The sequence below is a fragment of the Coregonus clupeaformis genome, unplaced genomic scaffold (genome assembly GCF_020615455.1).
Source record: "Coregonus clupeaformis isolate EN_2021a unplaced genomic scaffold, ASM2061545v1 scaf2433, whole genome shotgun sequence".
NCBI classification, from domain to species: Eukaryota; Metazoa; Chordata; class Actinopteri; order Salmoniformes; family Salmonidae; genus Coregonus; species Coregonus clupeaformis.
The window spans coordinates 52,518-73,031 of NW_025535887.1; the positions used below are offsets into that span (position 1 = coordinate 52,518).

The 20,514-nt window shown below is 39.5% G+C and overlaps 17 non-coding genes across 17 annotated transcripts; all 17 read left to right on the forward strand.

Annotated features, from left to right (window-relative positions):
* Positions 1-533: 533 nt before the first annotated feature.
* Positions 534-605, forward strand: trnae-uuc. The gene has a single exon. It is a non-coding gene; the product is annotated as a tRNA-Glu (tRNA).
* A 1,581-nt stretch (positions 606-2,186) lies between these two features.
* trnae-uuc lies at positions 2,187-2,258 on the forward strand. Its single transcript has one exon. It is a non-coding gene; the product is annotated as a tRNA-Glu (tRNA).
* A 756-nt stretch (positions 2,259-3,014) lies between these two features.
* Positions 3,015-3,086, forward strand: trnae-uuc. Its single transcript has one exon. It is a non-coding gene; the product is annotated as a tRNA-Glu (tRNA).
* Positions 3,087-3,842: 756 nt separating this feature from the next.
* trnae-uuc lies at positions 3,843-3,914 on the forward strand. Its single transcript has one exon. It is a non-coding gene; the product is annotated as a tRNA-Glu (tRNA).
* A 756-nt stretch (positions 3,915-4,670) lies between these two features.
* On the forward strand, positions 4,671-4,742 carry trnae-uuc. The gene has a single exon. It is a non-coding gene; the product is annotated as a tRNA-Glu (tRNA).
* Positions 4,743-6,326: 1,584 nt separating this feature from the next.
* Positions 6,327-6,398, forward strand: trnae-uuc. Its single transcript has one exon. It is a non-coding gene; the product is annotated as a tRNA-Glu (tRNA).
* A 756-nt stretch (positions 6,399-7,154) lies between these two features.
* Positions 7,155-7,226, forward strand: trnae-uuc. The gene has a single exon. It is a non-coding gene; the product is annotated as a tRNA-Glu (tRNA).
* Positions 7,227-7,976: 750 nt separating this feature from the next.
* Positions 7,977-8,048, forward strand: trnae-uuc. Its single transcript has one exon. It is a non-coding gene; the product is annotated as a tRNA-Glu (tRNA).
* A 1,584-nt stretch (positions 8,049-9,632) lies between these two features.
* On the forward strand, positions 9,633-9,704 carry trnae-uuc. Its single transcript has one exon. It is a non-coding gene; the product is annotated as a tRNA-Glu (tRNA).
* A 755-nt stretch (positions 9,705-10,459) lies between these two features.
* trnae-uuc lies at positions 10,460-10,531 on the forward strand. The gene has a single exon. It is a non-coding gene; the product is annotated as a tRNA-Glu (tRNA).
* A 756-nt stretch (positions 10,532-11,287) lies between these two features.
* On the forward strand, positions 11,288-11,359 carry trnae-uuc. Its single transcript has one exon. It is a non-coding gene; the product is annotated as a tRNA-Glu (tRNA).
* A 759-nt stretch (positions 11,360-12,118) lies between these two features.
* trnae-uuc lies at positions 12,119-12,190 on the forward strand. The gene has a single exon. It is a non-coding gene; the product is annotated as a tRNA-Glu (tRNA).
* Positions 12,191-12,946: 756 nt separating this feature from the next.
* trnae-uuc lies at positions 12,947-13,018 on the forward strand. Its single transcript has one exon. It is a non-coding gene; the product is annotated as a tRNA-Glu (tRNA).
* Positions 13,019-13,774: 756 nt separating this feature from the next.
* Positions 13,775-13,846, forward strand: trnae-uuc. Its single transcript has one exon. It is a non-coding gene; the product is annotated as a tRNA-Glu (tRNA).
* Positions 13,847-14,601: 755 nt separating this feature from the next.
* Positions 14,602-14,673, forward strand: trnae-uuc. The gene has a single exon. It is a non-coding gene; the product is annotated as a tRNA-Glu (tRNA).
* Positions 14,674-16,257: 1,584 nt separating this feature from the next.
* Positions 16,258-16,329, forward strand: trnae-uuc. The gene has a single exon. It is a non-coding gene; the product is annotated as a tRNA-Glu (tRNA).
* Positions 16,330-17,085: 756 nt separating this feature from the next.
* On the forward strand, positions 17,086-17,157 carry trnae-uuc. Its single transcript has one exon. It is a non-coding gene; the product is annotated as a tRNA-Glu (tRNA).
* Positions 17,158-20,514: the final 3,357 nt, after the last annotated feature.

Genomic DNA, 20,514 nt, shown 5'->3' on the forward strand with positions numbered 1-20,514 from the left:
AACATTGAAAACACAAAGTTTGCATCGCTTGCTCTGTCAATTTGACAATTAAAATATGGTGTGTCACTCATTCTCCAGCAGGGCCAGCGGCACGATGGATAAAGCGTCTGACTACGGTACACAAGTTTCTATGTTAGACTGCTGGCTCGACACTGTATTTAGTTAACCAAAATCTTGCTTCGAAAAATATTACATACATTTCAGTGTCACTGGCTGGTTCGCACTGATTAATTAGTTCACTCTTTAGGCTAAAATGTCATGTGAGAAACACATTCTAGACTGTTTTTATATGGGACTTTTCCGCAACCTTACTGAGAAAAGAGCGAGCAGAAGTGCCACAGGTGAGAGACAAAGCCAGAAGTTCTGAAAATAATTATAGAACTTTTAATTTCCACATTGCTTCAAAGGCAGGGACGTCAATTTTCGGTGCAGGCAACGATGGAGCTTTTAATTTCAACAACAGACATAATGCGAACCAGCGTTTTATTGACCTTTATCAATGTGCCTGTAAAGTTTTTTGTACCGTAGTGTCTTCCCATATGGTCTAGCGGTTAGGATTCCTGGTTTTCACCCAGGTGGCCCGGGTTCAACTCCTGGTATGGGAACTCATATCTTGTCATTTGGCAGGTACTTGTTTAACTACAGATCCCACATCTGAATTTGAGCCACTTTCACAGAACAAGAATCCCTCAGCAACTGGAAATGTGACTTATTATGTAGATTATAATTCAAACAACTTTTTTGATTGGGTTGATAAAATATTAGTTAGGCCAAATCAAGTGTGCTTTTTTCAAGTTTAAATGACAAACATGAGAAGCCTTTTTAAACATTGAAAAGACCAAGTTTGCATCGCTTGCTCTGTCAATTTTACAATTAAAATATGGTGCGTCACTCATTCTACAGCAGGGCCAGCGGCACGATGGATAAAGCGTCTGACTACGGTACACAAGTTTCTATGTTAGACTGCTGGCTCGACACTGTATTTAGTTAACCAAAATCTTGCTTCGAAAAATATTACATACATTTCAGTGTCACTGGCTGGTTCGCACTGATTAATTAGTTCACCGTTTAGGCTAAAACGTCATGTGAAAAACACATTCTAGACTGTTTTTATATGGGACTTTTCCGCAACCTTACTGAGAAAAGAGCGAGCAGAAGTGCCACAGGTGAGAGACAAAGCCAGAAGTTCTGAAAATAATTATAGAACTTTTAATTTCCACATTGCTTCAAAGGCAGGGACGTCAATTTTCGGTGCAGGCAACGATGGAGCTTTTAATTTCAACAACAGACATAATGCGAACCAGCGTTTTTTTGACCTTTATCAATGTGCCTGTAAAGTTTTTTGTACCGTAGCGTCTTCCCATATGGTCTAGCGGTTAGGATTCCTGCTTTTCACCCAGGTGGCCCGTGTTCAACTCCCAGTATGGGAACTCATATCTTCTCATTTGGCAGGTACTTGTTTAACTACAGATCCCACATCTGAATTTGAGCCACTTTCACAGAACAAGAATCCCTCAGCAACTGGAAATGTGACTTATTATGTAGATTATAATTCAAACAAACTTTTTTTGATTGGGGTTGATAAAATATTAGTTAGGCCAAATCAAGTGTGCTTTTTTCAAGTTTAAATGACAAACATGAGAAGCCTTTTTAAACATTGAAAACACCAAGTTTGCATCGCTTGCTCTGTCAATTTGACAATTAAAATATGGTGCGTCACTCATTCTCCAGCAGGGCCAGCGGCACGATGGATAAAGCGTCTGACTACGGTACACAAGTTTCTATGTTAGACTGCTGGCTCGACACTGTATTTAGTTAACCAAAATCTTGCTTCGAAAAATATTACATACATTTCAGTGTCACTGGCTGGTTCGCACTGATTAATTAGTTCACTGTTTAGGCTAAAATGTCATGTGAAAAACACATTCTAGACTGTTTTTATATGGGACTTTTCCGCAACCTTACTGAGAAAAGAGCGAGCAGAAGTGCCACAGGTGAGAGACAAAGCCAGAAGTTCTGAAAATAATTATAGAACTTTTAATTTCCACATTGCTTCAAAGGCAGGGACGTCAATTTTCGGTGCAGGCAACGATGGAGCTTTTAATTTCAACAACAGACATAATGCGAACCAGCGTTTTATTGACCTTTATCAATGTGCCTGTAAAGTTTTTTGTACCGTAGTGTCTTCCCATATGGTCTAGCGGTTAGGATTCCTGGTTTTCACCCAGGTGGCCCGGGTTCAACTCCCGGTATGGGAACTCATATCTTGTCATTTGGCAGGTACTTGTTTAACTACAGATCCCACATCTGAATTTGAGCCACTTTCACAGAACAAGAATCCCTCAGCAACTGGAAATGTGACTTATTATGTAGATTATAATTCAAACGAACTTTTTTTGATTGGGGTTGATAAAATATTAGTTAGGCCAAATCAAGTGTGCTTTTTTCAAGTTTAAAGGACAAACATGAGAAGCCTTTTTAAACATTGAAAACACCAAGTTTGCATCGCTTGCTCTGTCAATTTGACAATTAAAATATGGTGCGTCACTCATTCTCCAGCAGGGCCAGCGGCACGATGGATAAAGCGTCTGACTACGGTACACAAGTTTCTATGTTAGACTGCTGGCTCGACACTGTATTTAGTTAACCAAAATCTTGCTTCGAAAAATATTACATACATTTCAGTGTCACTGGCTGGTTCGCACTGATTAATTAGTTCACTGTTTAGGCTAAAATATCATGTGAAAAACACATTCTAGACTGTTTTTATATGGGACTTTTCCGCAACCTTACTGAGAAAAGAGCGAGCAGAAGTGCCACAGGTGAGAGACAAAGCCAGAAGTTCTGAAAATAATTATAGAACTTTTAATTTCCACATTGCTTCAAAGGCAGGGACGTCAATTTTCGGTGCAGGCAACGATGGAGCTTTTAATTTCAACAACAGACATAATGCGAACCAGCGTTTTATTGACCTTTATCAATGTGCCTGTAAAGTTTTTTGTACCGTAGTGTCTTCCCATATGGTCTAGCGGTTAGGATTCCTGGTTTTCACCCAGGTGGCCCGGGTTCAACTCCCGGTATGGGAACTCATATCTTGTCATTTGGCAGGTACTTGTTTAACTACAGATCCCACATCTGAATTTGAGCCACTTTCACAGAACAAGAATCCCTCAGCAACTGGAAATGTGACTTATTATGTAGATTATAATTCAAACAAACTTTTTTTGATTGGGGTTGATAAAATATTAGTTAGGCCAAATCAAGTGTGCTTTTTTCAAGTTTAAATGACAAACATGAGAAGCCTTTTTAAACATTGAAAACACCAAGTTTGCATCGCTTGCTCTGTCAATTTGACAATTAAAATATGGTGCGTCACTCATTCTCCAGCAGGGCCAGCGGCACGATGGATAAAGCGTCTGACTACGGTACACAAGTTTCTATGTTAGACTGCTGGCTCGACACTGTATTTAGTTAACCAAAATCTTGCTTCGAAAAATATTACATACATTTCAGTGTCACTGGCTGGTTCGCACTGATTAATTAGTTCACTGTTTAGGCTAAAATGTCATGTGAAAAACACATTCTAGACTGTTTTTATATGGGACTTTTCCGCAACCTTACTGAGAAAAGAGCGAGCAGAAGTGCCACAGGTGAGAGACAAAGCCAGAAGTTCTGAAAATAATTATAGAACTTTTAATTTCCACATTGCTTCAAAGGCAGGGACGTCAATTTTCGGTGCAGGCAACGATGGAGCTTTTAATTTCAACAACAGACATAATGCGAACCAGCGTTTTATTGACCTTTATCAATGTGCCTGTAAAGTTTTTTGTACCGTAGTGTCTTCCCATATGGTCTAGCGGTTAGGATTCCTGGTTTTCACCCAGGTGGCCCGGGTTCAACTCCCGGTATGGGAACTCATATCTTGTCATTTGGCAGGTACTTGTTTAACTACAGATCCCACATCTGAATTTGAGCCACTTTCACAGAACAAGAATCCCTCAGCAACTGGAAATGTGACTTATTATGTAGATTATAATTCAAACAAACTTTTTTTGATTGGGGTTGATAAAATATTAGTTAGGCCAAATCAAGTGTGCTTTTTTCAAGTTTAAATGACAAACATGAGAAGCCTTTTTAAACATTGAAAACACCAAGTTTGCATCGCTTGCTCTGTCAATTTGACAATTAAAATATGGTGCGTCACTCATTCTCCAGCAGGGCCAGCGGCACGATGGATAAAGCGTCTGACTACGGTACACAAGTTTCTATGTTAGACTGCTGGCTCGACACTGTATTTAGTTAACCAAAATCTTGCTTCGAAAAATATTACATACATTTCAGTGTCACTGGCTGGTTCGCACTGATTAATTAGTTCACCGTTTAGGCTAAAACGTCATGTGAAAAACACATTCTAGACTGTTTTTATATGGGACTTTTCCGCAACCTTACTGAGAAAAGAGCGAGCAGAAGTGCCACAGGTGAGAGACAAAGCCAGAAGTTCTGAAAATAATTATAGAACTTTTAATTTCCACATTGCTTCAAAGGCAGGGACGTCAATTTTCGGTGCAGGCAACGATGGAGCTTTTAATTTCAACAACAGACATAATGCGAACCAGCGTTTTATTGACCTTTATCAATGTGCCTGTAAAGTTTTTTGTACCGTAGTGTCTTCCCATATGGTCTAGCGGTTAGGATTCCTGGTTTTCACCCAGGTGGCCCGGGTTCAACTCCCGGTATGGGAACTCATATCTTGTCATTTGGCAGGTACTTGTTTAACTACAGATCCCACATCTGAATTTGAGCCACTTTCACAGAACAAGAATCCCTCAGCAACTGGAAATGTGACTTATTATGTAGATTATAATTCAAACAAACTTTTTTTGATTGGGGTTGATAAAATATTAGTTAGGCCAAATCAAGTGTGCTTTTTTCAAGTTTAAATGACAAACATGAGAAGCCTTTTTAAACATTGAAAACACCAAGTTTGCATCGCTTGCTCTGTCAATTTGACAATTAAAATATGGTGCGTCACTCATTCTCCAGCAGGTTCAGCGGCACAATGGATAAAGCGTCTGACTACGGTACACAAGTTTCTATGTTAGACTGCTGGCTCGACACTGTATTTAGTTAACCAAAATCTTGCTTTGAAAAATATGACATACATTTCAGTGTCACTGGCTGGTTCGCACTGATTAATTAGTTCACCGTTTAGGCTAAAACGTCATGTGAAAAACACATTCTAGACTGTTTTTATATGGGACTTTTCCGCAACCTTACTGAGAAAAGAGCGAGCAGAAGTGCCACAGGTGAGAGACAAAGCCAGAAGTTCTGAAAATAATTATAGAACTTTTAATTTCCACATTGCTTCAAAGGCAGGGACGTCAATTTTCGGTGCAGGCAACGATGGAGCTTTTAATTTCAACAACAGACATAATGCAAACCAGCGTTTTATTGACCTTTATCAATGTGCCTGTAAAGTTTTTTGTACCGTAGCGTCTTCACATATGGTCTAGCGGTTAGGATTCCTTTTTTTCACCCAGGTGGCCCGGGTTCAACTCCCGGTATGGGAACTCATATCTTGTCATTTGGCAGGTACTTGTTTAACTACAGATCCCACATCTGAATTTGAGCCACTTTCACAGAACAAGAATCCCTCAGCAACTGGAAATGTGACTTATTATGTAGATTATAATTCAAACGAACTTTTTTTTATTGGGGTTGATAAAATATTAGTTAGGCCAAATCAAGTGTTCTTTTTTCAAGTTTAAATGACAAACATGAGAAGCCTTTTTAAACATTGAAAACACCAAGTTTGCATCGCTTGCTCTGTCAATTTGACAATTAAAATATGGTGCGTCACTCATTCTACAGCAGGGCCAGCGGCACGATGGATAAAGCGTCTGACTACGGTACACAAGTTTCTATGTTAGACTGCTGGCTCGACACTGTATTTAGTTAACCAAAATCTTGCTTCGAAAAATATTACATACATTTCAGTGTCACTGGCTGGTTCGCACTGATTAATTAGTTCACCGTTTAGGCTAAAACGTCATGTGAAAAACACATTCTAGACTGTTTTTATATGGGACTTTTCCGCAACCTTACTGAGAAAAGAGCGAGCAGAAGTGCCACAGGTGAGAGACAAAGCCAGAAGTTCTGAAAATAATTATAGAACTTTTAATTTCCACATTGCTTCAAAGGCAGGGACGTCAATTTTCGGTGCAGGCAACGATGGAGCTTTTAATTTCAACAACAGACATAATGCGAACCAGCGTTTTATTGACCTTTATCAATGTGCCTGTAAAGTTTTTTGTACCGTAGTGTCTTCCCATATGGTCTAGCGGTTAGGATTCCTGGTTTTCACCCAGGTGGCCCGGGTTCAACTCCCGGTATGGGAACTCATATCTTGTCATTTGGCAGGTACTTGTTTAACTACAGATCCCACATCTGAATTTGAGCCACTTTCACAGAACAAGAATCCCTCAGCAACTGGAAATGTGACTTATTATGTAGATTATAATTCAAACGAACTTTTTTTGATTGGGGTTGATAAAATATTAGTTAGGCCAAATCAAGTGTGCTTTTTTCAAGTTTAAATGACAAACATGAGAAGCCTTTTTAAACATTGAAAACACCAAGTTTGCATCGCTTGCTCTGTCAATTTGACAATTAAAATATGGTGCGTCACTCATTCTCCAGCAGGGCCAGCGGCACGATGGATAAAGCGTCTGACTACGGTACACAAGTTTCTATGTTAGACTGCTGGCTCGACACTGTATTTAGTTAACCAAAATCTTGCTTCGAAAAATATTACATACATTTCAGTGTCACTGGCTGGTTCGCACTGATTAATTAGTTCACCGTTTAGGCTAAAACGTCATGTGAAAAACACATTCTAGACTGTTTTTATATGGGACTTTTCCGCAACCTTACTGAGAAAAGAGCGAGCAGAAGTGCCACAGGTGAGAGACAAAGCCAGAAGTTCTGAAAATAATTATAGAACTTTTAATTTCCACATTGCTTCAAAGGCAGGGACGTCAATTTTCGGTGCAGGCAACGATGGAGCTTTTAATTTCAACAACAGACATAATGCGAACCAGCGTTTTATTGACCTTTATCAATGTGCCTGTAAAGTTTTTTGTACCGTAGTGTCTTCCCATATGGTCTAGCGGTTAGGATTCCTAGTTTTCACCCAGGTGGCCCGGGTTCAACTCCCGGTATGGGAACTCATATCTTGTCATTTGGCAGGTACTTGTTTAACTACAGATCCTGAATTTGAGCCACTTTCACAGACCAAGAATCCCTCAGCAACTGGAAATGTGACTTATTATGTAGATTATAATTCAAACAAACTTTTTTTGATTGGGGTTGATAAAATATTAGTTAGGCCAAATCAAGTGTGCTTTTTTCAAGTTTAAATGACAAACATGAGAAGCCTTTTTAAACATTGAAAACACCAAGTTTGCATCGCTTGCTCTGTCAATTTGACAATTAAAATATGGTGCGTCACTCATTCTCCAGCAGGGCCAGCGGCACGATGGATAAAGCGTCTGACTACGGTACACAAGTTTCTATGTTAGACTGCTGGCTCAACACTGTATTTAGTTAACAAAAATCATGCTTTCAAAAATATTACATACATTTCAGTGTCACTGGCTGGTTCCCACTGATTAATTAGTTCACCGTTTAGGCTAAAACATCATGTGAAAAACACATTCTAGACTGTTTTTATATGGGACTTTTCCGCAACCTTACTGAGAAAAGAGCGAGCAGAAGTGCCACAGGTGAGAGACAAAGCCAGAAGTTCTGAAAATAATTATAGAACTTTTAATTTCCACATTGCTTCAAAGGCAGGGACGTCAATTTTCGGTGCAGGCAACGATGGAGCTTTTAATTTCAACAACAGACATAATGCGAACCAGCGTTTTATTGACCTTTATCAATGTGCCCGTAAAGTTTTTTGTACCGTAGTGTCTTCCCATATGGTCTAGCGGTTAGGATTCCTGGTTTTCACCCAGGTGGCCCGGGTTCAACTCCCGGTATGGGAACTCATATCTTGTCATTTGGCAGGTACTTGTTTAACTACAGATCCCACATCTGAATTTGAGCCACTTTCACAGAACAAGAATCCCTCAGCAACTGGAAATGTGACTTATTATGTAGATTATAATTCAAACAAACTTTTTTTGATTGGGGTTGATAAAATATTAGTTAGGCCAAATCAAGTGTGCTTTTTTCAAGTTTAAATGACAAACATGAGAAGCCTTTTTAAACATTGAAAACACCAAGTTTGCATCGCTTGCTCTGTCAATTTGACAATTAAAATATGGTGCGTCACTCATTCTCCAGCAGGGCCAGCGGCACGATGGATAAAGCGTCTGACTACGGTACACAAGTTTCTATGTTAGACTGCTGGCTCGACACTGTATTTAGTTAACCAAAATCTTGCTTCGAAAAATATTACATACATTTCAGTGTCACTGGCTGGTTCGCACTGATTAATTAGTTCACCGTTTAGGCTAAAACGTCATGTGAAAAACACATTCTAGACTGTTTTTATATGGGACTTTTCCGCAACCTTACTGAGAAAAGAGCGAGCAGAAGTGCCACAGGTGAGAGACAAAGCCAGAAGTTCTGAAAATCATTATAGAACTTTTAATTTCCACATTGCTTCAAAGGCAGGGACGTCAATTTTCGGTGCAGGCAATGATGGAGCTTTTAATTTCAACAACAGACATAATGCAAACCATCGTTTTATTGACCTTTATCAATGTGCCTGTAAAGTTTTTTGTACCGTAGCATCTTCCCATGTGGTCCAGCGGTTATGATTCCTGGTTTTCACCCAGTTGGCCCGGGTTCAACTCCCGGTATGGGAACTCATATCTTTTCATTTGGCAGGTACTTGTTTAACTACAGATCCCACATCTGAATTTGAGCAACTTTCACAGAACATGAATCCCTCAGCAACTGGAAATGTGACTTATTATGTAGATTATAATTCAAACAAACTTTTTTTGATTGGGGTTGATAAAATATCAGTTAGGCCAAATCAAGTGTGCTTTTTTCAAGTTTAAATGACAAACTTGAGAAGCCTTTTTAAACATTGAAAACACCAAGTTTGCATCGCTTGCTCTGTCAATTTGACAATTAAAATATGGTGCGTCACTCATTCTCCAGCAGGGCCAGCGGCACGATGGATAAAGCGTCTGACTACGGTACACAAGTTTCTATGTTAGACTGCTGGCTCGACACTGTATTTAGTTAACCAAAATCTTGCTTCGAAAAATATTACATACATTTCAGTGTCACTGGCTGGTTCGCACTGATTAATTAGTTCACCGTTTAGGCTAAAACGTCATGTGAAAAACACATTCTAGACTGTTTTTATATGGGACTTTTCCGCAACCTTACTGAGAAAAGAGCGAGCAGAAGTGCCACAGGTGAGAGACAAAGCCAGAAGTTCTGAAAATAATTATAGAACTTTTAATTTCCACATTGCTTCAAAGGCAGGGACGTCAATTTTCGGTGCAGGCAACGATGGAGCTTTTAATTTCAACAACAGACATAATGCGAACCAGCGTTTTATTGACCTTTATCAATGTGCCTGTAAAGTTTTTTGTACCGTAGTGTCTTCCCATATGGTCTAGCGGTTAGGATTCCTGGTTTTCACCCAGGTGGCCCGGGTTCAACTCCCGGTATGGGAACTCATATCTTGTCATTTGGCAGGTACTTGTTTAACTACAGATCCCACATCTGAATTTGAGCCACTTTCACAGAACAAGAATCCCTCAGCAACTGGAAATGTGACTTATTATGTAGATTATAATTCAAACAAACTTTTTTGATTGGGGTTGATAAAATATTAGTTAGGCCAAATCAAGTGTGCTTTTTTCAAGTTTAAATGACAAACATGAGAAGCCTTTTTAAACATTGAAAACACCAAGTTTGCATCGCTTGCTCTGTCAATTTGACAATTAAAATATGGTGCGTCACTCATTCTCCAGCAGGGCCAGCGGCACGATGGATAAAGCGTCTGACTACGGTACACAAGTTTCTATGTTAGACTGCTGGCTCGACACTGTATTTAGTTAACCAAAATCTTGCTTCGAAAAATATTACATACATTTCAGTGTCACTGGCTGGTTCGCACTGATTAATTAGTTCACCGTTTAGGCTAAAACGTCATGTGAAAAACACATTCTAGACTGTTTTTATATGGGACTTTTCCGCAACCTTACTGAGAAAAGAGCGAGCAGAAGTGCCACAGGTGAGAGACAAAGCCAGAAGTTCTGAAAATAATTATAGAACTTTTAATTTCCACATTGCTTCAAAGGCAGGGACGTCAATTTTCGGTGCAGGCAACGATGGAGCTTTTAATTTCAACAACAGACATAATGCGAACCAGCGTTTTATTGACCTTTATCAATGTGCCTGTAAAGTTTTTTGTACCGTAGTGTCTTCCCATATGGTCTAGCGGTTAGGATTCCTGGTTTTCACCCAGGTGGCCCGGGTTCAACTCCCGGTATGGGAACTCATATCTTGTCATTTGGCAGGTACTTGTTTAACTACAGATCCCACATCTGAATTTGAGCCACTTTCACAGAACAAGAATCCCTCAGCAACTGGAAATGTGACTTATTATGTAGATTATAATTCAAACAAACTTTTTTTGATTGGGGTTGATAAAATATTAGTTAGGCCAAATCAAGTGTGCTTTTTTCAAGTTTAAATGACAAACATGAGAAGCCTTTTTAAACATTGAAAACACCAAGTTTGCATCGCTTGCTCTGTCAATTTGACAATTAAAATATGGTGCGTCACTCATTCTCCAGCAGGGCCAGCGGCACGATGGATAAAGCGTCTGACTACGGTACACAAGTTTCTATGTTAGACTGCTGGCTCGACACTGTATTTTGTTAACCAAAATCTTGCTTCGAAAAATATTACATACATTTCAGTGTCACTGGCTGGTTCGCACTGATTAATTAGTTCACCGTTTAGGCTAAAACGTCATGTGAAAAACACATTCTAGACTGTTTTTATATGGGACTTTTCCGCAACCTTACTGAGAAAAGAGCGAGCAGAAGTGCCACAGGTGAGAGACAAAGCCAGAAGTTCTGAAAATAATTATAGAACTTTTAATTTCCACATTGCTTCAAAGGCAGGGACGTCAATTTTCGGTGCAGGCAACGATGGAGCTTTTAATTTCAACAACAGACATAATGCGAACCAGCGTTTTATTGACCTTTATCAATGTGCCCATAAAGTTTTTTGTACTGTAGTGTCTTCCCATATGGTCTAGCGGTTAGGATTCCTGGTTTTCACCCAGGTGGCCCGGGTTCAACTCCCGGTATGGGAACTCATATCTTGTCATTTGGCAGGTACTTGTTTTAACTACAGATCCCAGATCTGAATTTGAGCCACTTTCACAGAACAAGAATCCCTCAGCAACTGGAAATGTGACTTATTATGTAGATTATAATTCAAACAAACTTTTTTTGATTGGGGTTGATAAAATATTAGTTAGGCCAAATCAAGTGTGCTTTTTTCAAGTTTAAATGACAAACATTAGAAGCCTTTTTAAACATTCAAAACACCAAGTTTGCATCGCTTGCTCTGTCAATTTGACAATTAAAATATGGTGCGTCACTCATTCTCCAGCAGTGCCAGCGGCACGATGGATAAAGCGTCTGACTACGGTACACAAGTTTCTATGTTAGACTGCTGGCTCGACACTGTATTTAGTTAACCAAAATCTTGCTTTCGAAAAATATTACATACATTTCAGTGTCACTGGCTGGTTCGCACTGATTAATTAGTTCACAGTTTAGGCTAAAACGTCATGTGAAAAACACATTCTAGACTGTTTTTATATGGGACTTTTCCGCAACCTTACTGAGAAAAGAGCGAGCAGAAGTGCCACAGGTGAGAGACAAAGCCAGAAGTTCTGAAAATAATTATTGAACTTTTAATTTCCACATTGCTTCAAAGGCAGGGACGTCAATTTTCGGTGCAGGCAACGATGGAGCTTTTTAATTTCAACAACAGACATAATGCGAACCAGCGTTTTATTGACCTTTATCAATGTGCCTGTAAAGTTTTTTGTACCGTAGTGTCTTCCCATATGGTCTAGCGGTTAGGATTCCTGGTTTTCACCCAGGTGGCCCGGGTTCAACTCCCGGTATGGGAACTCATATCTTGTCATTTGGCAGGTACTTGTTTAACTACAGATCCCACATCTGAATTTGAGCCACTTTCACAGAACAAGAATCCCTCAGCAACTGGAAATGTGACTTATTATGTAGATTATAATTCAAACGAACTTTTTTTGATTGGGGTTGATAAAATATTAGTTAGGCCAAATCAAGTGTGCTTTTTTCAAGTTTAAATGACAAACATGAGAAGCCTTTTTAAACATTGAAAACACCAAGTTTGCATCGCTTGCTCTGTCAATTTGACAATTAAAATATGGTGCGTCACTCATTCTCCAGCAGGGCCAGCGGCACGATGGATAAAGCGTCTGACTACGGTACACAAGTTTCTATGTTAGACTGCTGGCTCGACACTGTATTTAGTTAACCAAAATCTTGCTTCGAAAAATATTACATACATTTCAGTGTCACTGGCTGGTTCGCACTGATTAATTAGTTCACCGTTTAGGCTAAAACGTCATGTGAAAAACACATTCTAGACTGTTTTTATATGGGACTTTTCCGCAACCTTACTGAGAAAAGAGCGAGCAGAAGTGCCACAGGTGAGAGACAAAGCCAGAAGTTCTGAAAATAATTATAGAACTTTTAATTTCCACATTGCTTCAAAGGCAGGGACGTCAATTTTCGGTGCAGGCAACGATGGAGCTTTTAATTTCAACAACAGACATAATGCGAACCAGCGTTTTATTGACCTTTATCAATGTGCCTGTAAAGTTTTTTGTACCGTAGTGTCTTCCCATATGGTCTAGCGGTTAGGATTCCTGGTTTTCACCCAGGTGGCCCGGGTTCAACTCCCGGTATGGGAACTCATATCTTGTCATTTGGCAGGTACTTGTTTAACTACAGATCCCACATCTGAATTTGAGCCACTTTCACAGAACAAGAATCCCTCAGCAACTGGAAATGTGACTTATTATGTAGATTATAATTCAAACAAACTTTTTTTGATTGGGGTTGATAAAATATTAGTTAGGCCAAATCAAGTGTGCTTTTTTCAAGTTTAAATGACAAACATGAGAAGCCTTTTTAAACATTGAAAACACCAAGTTTGCATCGCTTGCTCTGTCAATTTGACAATTAAAATATGGTGCGTCACTCATTCTCCAGCAGGGCCAGCGGCACGATGGATAAAGCGTCTGACTACGGTACACAAGTTTCTATGTTAGACTGCTGGCTCGACACTGTATTTAGTTAACCAAAATCTTGCTTCGAAAAATATTACATACATTTCAGTGTCACTGGCTGGTTCGCACTGATTAATTAGTTCACCGTTTAGGCTAAAACGTCATGTGAAAAACACATTCTAGACTGTTTTTATATGGGACTTTTCCGCAACCTTACTGAGAAAAGAGCGAGCAGAAGTGCCACAGGTGAGAGACAAAGCCAGAAGTTCTGAAAATAATTATAGAACTTTTAATTTCCACATTGCTTCAAAGGCAGGGACGTCAATTTTCGGTGCAGGCAACGATGGAGCTTTTAATTTCAACAACAGACATAATGCGAACCAGCGTTTTATTGACCTTTATCAATGTGCCTGTAAAGTTTTTTGTACCGTAGTGTCTTCCCATATGGTCTAGCGGTTAGGATTCCTGGTTTTCACCCAGGTGGCCCGGGTTCAACTCCCGGTATGGGAACTCATATCTTGTCATTTGGCAGGTACTTGTTTAACTACAGATCCCACATCTGAATTTGAGCCACTTTCACAGAACAAGAATCCCTCAGCAACTGGAAATGTGACTTATTATGTAGATTATAATTCAAACAAACTTTTTTGATTGGGGTTGATAAAATATTAGTTAGGCCAAATCAAGTGTGCTTTTTTCAAGTTTAAATGACAAACATGAGAAGCCTTTTTAAACATTGAAAACACCAAGTTTGCATCGCTTGCTCTGTCAATTTGACAATTAAAATATGGTGCGTCACTCATTCTCCAGCAGGGCCAGCGGCACGATGGATAAAGCGTCTGACTACGGTACACAAGTTTCTATGTTAGACTGCTGGCTCGACACTGTATTTAGTTAACCAAAATCTTGCTTCGAAAAATATTACATACATTTCAGTGTCACTGGCTGGTTCGCACTGATTAATTAGTTCACCGTTTAGGCTAAAACGTCATGTGAAAAACACATTCTAGACTGTTTTTATATGGGACTTTTCCGCAACCTTACTGAGAAAAGAGCGAGCAGAAGTGCCACAGGTGAGAGACAAAGCCAGAAGTTCTGAAAATAATTATAGAACTTTTAATTTCCACATTGCTTCAAAGGCAGGGACGTCAATTTTCGGTGCAGGCAACGATGGAGCTTTTAATTTCAACAACAGACATAATGCGAACCAGCGTTTTATTGACCTTTATCAATGTGCCTGTAAAGTTTTTTGTACCGTAGTGTCTTCCCATATGGTCTAGCGGTTAGGATTCCTGGTTTTCACCCAGGTGGCCCGGGTTCAACTCCTGGTATGGGAACTCATATCTTGTCATTTGGCAGGTACTTGTTTAACTACAGATCCCACATCTGAATTTGAGCCACTTTCACAGAACAAGAATCCCTCAGCAACTGGAAATGTGACTTATTATGTAGATTATAATTCAAACGAACTTTTTTTGATTGGGGTTGATAAAATATTAGTTAGGCCAAATCAAGTGTGCTTTTTTCAAGTTTAAATGACAAACATGAGAAGCCTTTTTAAACATTGAAAACACCAAGTTTGCATCGCTTGCTCTGTCAATTTGACAATTAAAATATGGTGCGTCACTCATTCTCCAGCAGGGCCAGCGGCACGATGGATAAAGCGTCTGACTACGGTACACAAGTTTCTATGTTAGACTGCTGGCTCGACACTGTATTTAGTTAACCAAAATCTTGCTTCGAAAAATATTACATACATTTCAGTGTCACTGGCTGGTTCGCACTGATTAATTAGTTCACCGTTTAGGCTAAAACGTCATGTGAAAAACACATTCTAGACTGTTTTTATATGGGACTTTTCCGCAACCTTACTGAGAAAAGAGCGAGCAGAAGTGCCACAGGTGAGAGACAAAGCCAGAAGTTCTGAAAATAATTATAGAACTTTTAATTTCCACATTGCTTCAAAGGCAGGGACGTCAATTTTCGGTGCAGGCAACGATGGAGCTTTTAATTTCAACAATAGACATAATGCGAACCAGCGTTTTATTGACCTTTATCAATGTGCCCGTAAAGTTTTTTGTACCGTAGTGTCTTCCCATATGGTCTAGCGTTTAGGATTCCTGGTTTTCACCCAGGTGGCCTGGGATCAACTCCCGGTATGGGAACTCATATCTTCTCAATTGGCAGGTACTTGTTTAACTACAAATCCCACATCTGAATTTGAGCCACTTTCACAGAACAAGAATCCCTCAGCAACTGGAAATGTGACTTATTATGTAGATTATAATTCAAACAAACTTTTTTTGATTGGGGTTGATAAAATATTAATTAGGCCAAATCAAGTGTGCTTTTTTCAAGTTAAAATGACAAACATGAGAAGCCTTTTTAAACATTGAAAACACCAAGTTTGCATCGCTTGCTCAGTCAATTTGACAATTAAAATATGGTGCGTCACGCATTCTCCAGCAGGGCCAGCGGCACGATGGATAAAGCGTCTGACTACGGTACACAAGTTTCTATGTTAGACTGCTGGCTCGACACTGTATTTAGTTAACTAAAATCTTGCTTCGAAAAATATTACATACATTTCAGTGTCACTGGCTGGTTCCCACTGATTAATTAGTTCACCGTTTAGGCTAAAACATCATGTGAAAAACACATTCTAGACTGTTTTTATATGGGACTTTTCCGCAACCTTACTGAGAAAAGAGCGAGCAGAAGTGCCACAGGTGAGAGACAAAGCCAGAAGTTCTGAAAATAATTATAGAACTTTTAATTTCCACATTGCTTCAAAGGCAGGGACGTCAATTTTCCGTGCAGGCAACGATGGAGCTTTTAATTTCAACAACAGACATAATGCGAACCAGCGTTTTATTGACCTTTATCAATGTGCCTGTAAAGTTTTTTGTACCGTAGTGTCTTCCCATATGGTCTAGCGGTTAGGATTCCTGGTTTTCACCCAGGTGGCCCGGGTTCAACTCCCGGTATGGGAACTCATATCTTGTCATTTGGCAGGTACTTGTTTAACTACAGATCCCACATCTGAATTTGAGCCACTTTCACAGAACAAGAATCCCTCAGCAACTGGAAATGTGACTTATTATGTAGATTATAATTCAAACAAACTTTTTTTGATTGGGGTTGATAAAATATTAGTTAGGCCAAATCAAGTGTGCTTTTTTCAAGTTTAAATGACAAACATGAGAAGCCTTTTTAAACATTGAAAACACCAAGTTTGCATCGCTTGCTCTGTCAATTTGACAATTAAAATATGGTGCGTCACTCATTCTCCAGCAGGGCCAGCGGCACGATGGATAAAGCGTCTGACTACGGTACACAAGTTTCTATGTTAGACTGCTGGCTCGACACTGTATTTAGTTAACCAAAATCTTGCTTCGAAAAATATTACATACATTTCAGTGTCACTGGCTGGTTCGCACTGATTAATTAGTTCACCGTTTAGGCTAAAACGTCATGTGAAAAACACATTCTAGACTGTTTTTATATGGGACTTTTCCGCAACCTTACTGAGAAAAGAGCGAGCAGAAGTGCCACAGGTGAGAGACAAAGCCAGAAGTTCTGAAAATAATTATAGAACTTTTAATTTCCACATTGCTTCAAAGGCAGGGACGTCAATTTTCGGTGCAGGCAACGATGGAGCTTTTAATTTCAACAACAGACATAATGCGAACCAGCGTTTTATTGACCTTTATCAATGTGCCTGTAAAGTTTTTTGTACCGTAGTGTCTTCCCATATGGTCTAGCGGTTAGGATTCCTGGTTTTCACCCAGGTGGCCCGGGTTCAACTCCCGGTATGGGAACTCATATCTTGTCATTTGGCAGGTACTTGTTTAACTACAGATCCCACATCTGAATTTGAGCCACTTTCACAGAACAAGAATCCCTCAGCAACTGGAAATGTGACTTATTATGTAGATTATAATTCAAACGAACTTTTTTGATTGGGGTTGATAAAATATTAGTTAGGCCAAATCAAGTGTGCTTTTTTCAAGTTTAAATGACAAACATGAGAAGCCTTTTTAAACATTGAAAACACCAAGTTTGCATCGCTTGCTCTGTCAATTTGACAATTAAAATATGGTGCGTCACTCATTCTCCAGCAGGGCCAGCGGCATTATGGATAAAGCGTCTGACTACGGTACACAAGTTTCTATATTAGACTGCTGGCTCGACACTGTATTTAGTTAACCAAAATCTTGCTTCGAAAAATATTACATACATTTCAGTGTCACTGGCTGGTTCGCACTGATTAATTAGTTCACCGTTTAGGCTAAAACGTCTTGTGAAAAACACATTCTAGACTGTTTTTATATGGGACTTTTCCGCAACCTTACTGAGAAAAGAGCGAGCAGAAGTGCCACAGGTGAGAGACAAAGCCAGAAGTTCTGAAAATAATTATAGAACTTTTAATTTCCACATTGCTTCAAAGGCAGGGACGTCAATTTTCCGTGCAGGCAACGATGGAGCTTTTAATTTCAACAATAGACATAATGCAAACTAGCGTTTTATTGACCTTTATCAATGTGCCTGTAAAGTTTTTTGTACCATAGTGGCTTCCCATATGGTCTAGCGGTTAGGTTTCCTAGTTTTCACCCAGGTGGCCCGGGTTCAACTCCTGGTATGGGAACTCATATCTTGTCATTTGGCAGGTACTTGTTTAACTACAGATCCTGAATTTGAGCCACTTTCACAGACCAAGAATCCCTCAGCAACTGGAAATGTGACTTATTATGTAGATTATAATTCAAACAAACTTGTTTTGATTGGGGTTGATAAAATATTAGTTAGGCCAAATCAAGTCTGCTTTTTTCAAGTTTAAATGACAAACATGAGAAGCCTTTTTAAACATTGAAAACACCAAGTTTGCATCGCTTGCTCAGTCAATTTGACAATTAAAACATGGTGCGTCACGCATTCTCCAGCAGGGCCAGCGGCACGATGGATAAAGCGTCTGACTACGGTACACAAGTTTCTATGTTAGACTGCTGGCTCAACACTGTATTTAGTTAACCAAAATCTTGCTTTGAAAAATATTACATACATTTCAGTGTCACTGGCTGGTTCGCACCGATTAATTAGTTCACCGTTTAGGCTAAAACGTCATGTGAAAAACACGTTCTAGACTGTTTTTATATGGGACTTTTCCGCAACCTTACTGAGAAAAGAGCGAGCAGAAGTGCCACAGGTGAGAGACAAAGCCAGAAGTTCTGAAAATAATTATAGAACTTTTAATTTCCACATTGCTTCAAAGGCAGGGACGTCAATTTTCCGTGCAGGCAACGATGGAGCTTTTAATTTCAACAATAGACATAATGCAAACTAGCGTTTTATTGACCTTTATCAATGTGCCTGTAAAGTTTTTTGTACCATAGTGGCTTCCCATATGGTCTAGCGGTTAGGTTTCCTAGTTTTCACCCAGGTGGCCTGGGTTCAACTCCTGGTATGGGAACTCATATCTTGTCATTTGGCAGGTACTTGTTTAACTACAGATCCTGAATTTGAGCCACTTTCACAGACCAAGAATCCCTCAGCAACTGGAAATGTGACTTATTATGTAGATTATAATTCAAACAAACTTGTTTTGATTGGGGTTGATAAAATATTAGTTAGGCCAAATCAAGTCTGCTTTTTTCAAGTTTAAATGACAAACATGAGAAGCCTTTTTAAACATTGAAAACACCAAGTTTGCATCGCTTGCTCAGTCAATTTGACAATTAAAACATGGTGCGTCACGCATTCTCCAGCAGGGCCAGCGGCACGATGGATAAAGCGTCTGACTACGGTACACAAGTTTCTATGTTAGACTGCTGGCTCGACACTGTATTTAGTTAACTAAAATCTTGCTTCGAAAAATATTACATACATTTCAGTGTCACTGGCTGGTTCCCACTGATTAATTAGTTCACCGTTTAGGCTAAAACATCATATGAAAAACACATTCTAGACTGTTTTTATATGGGACTTTTCCGCAACCTTACTGAGAAAAGAGCGAGCAGAAGTGCCACAGGTGAGAGACAAAGCCAGAAGTTCTGAAAATAATTATAGAACTTTTAATTTCCACATTGCTTCAAAGGCAGGGACGTCAATTTTCGGTGCAGGCAACGATGGAGCTTTTAATTTCAACAACAGACATAATGCAAACCAGCGTTTTCTTGACCTTTATCAATGTGCCCGTAAAGTTTTTGGTACTGTAGTGTCTTCCCATATGGTCTAGCGGTTAGGATTCCTGGTTTTCACCCAGGTGGCCCGGGTTCAACTCACAGTATGGGAACTCATATCTTCTCATTTGGCAGGTACTTGTTTAACTACAGATCCCACATCTGAATTTGAGCCACTTTCACAGAACAAGAATCCCTCAGCAACTGGAAATGTGACTTATTATGTAGATTATAATTCAAATGAACTTTTTTTGATTGGGGTTGATAAAATATTAGTTAGGCCAAATCAAGTGTGCTTTTTTCAAGTTTAAATGACAAACTTGAGAAGCCGTTTTAACCATTGAAAACACCAAGTTTGCATCACTTGCTCTGTCAATTTGACAATTAAAATATGGTGCGTCACTCATTCTCCAGCAGGGCCAGCGGCACGATGGATAAAGCGTCTGACTACGGTACACAAGTTTCTATGTTAGACTGCTGGCTCAACACTGTATTTAGTTAACCAAAATCTTGCTTTGAAAAATATTACATACATTTCAGTGTCACTGGCTGGTTCGCACCGATTAATTAGTTCACCGTTTAGGCTAAAACGTCATGTGAAAAACACGTTCTAGACTGTTTTTATATGGGACTTTTCCGCAACCTTACTGAGAAAAGAGCGAGCAGAGGTGCCACAGGTGAGAGACAAAGCCAGAAGTTCTGAAAATAATTATAGAACTTTTAATTTCCACATTGCTTCAAAGGCAGGGACGTCAATTTTCGGTGCAGGCAACGATGGAGCTTTTAATTTCAACAACAGACAAAATGCGAACCAGCGTTTTATTGACCTTTATCAATGTGCCCGTAAAGTTTTTTTTTACCAAAGTGTCTTCACATATGGTCTAGTGGTTAGGATTCCTGGTTTTCACACAGGTGGCCCGGGTTCAACTCCTGGTATGGGAACCCATATCTTGTCATTTGGCAGGTACTTGTTTAACTACAGATCCCACATCTGAATTT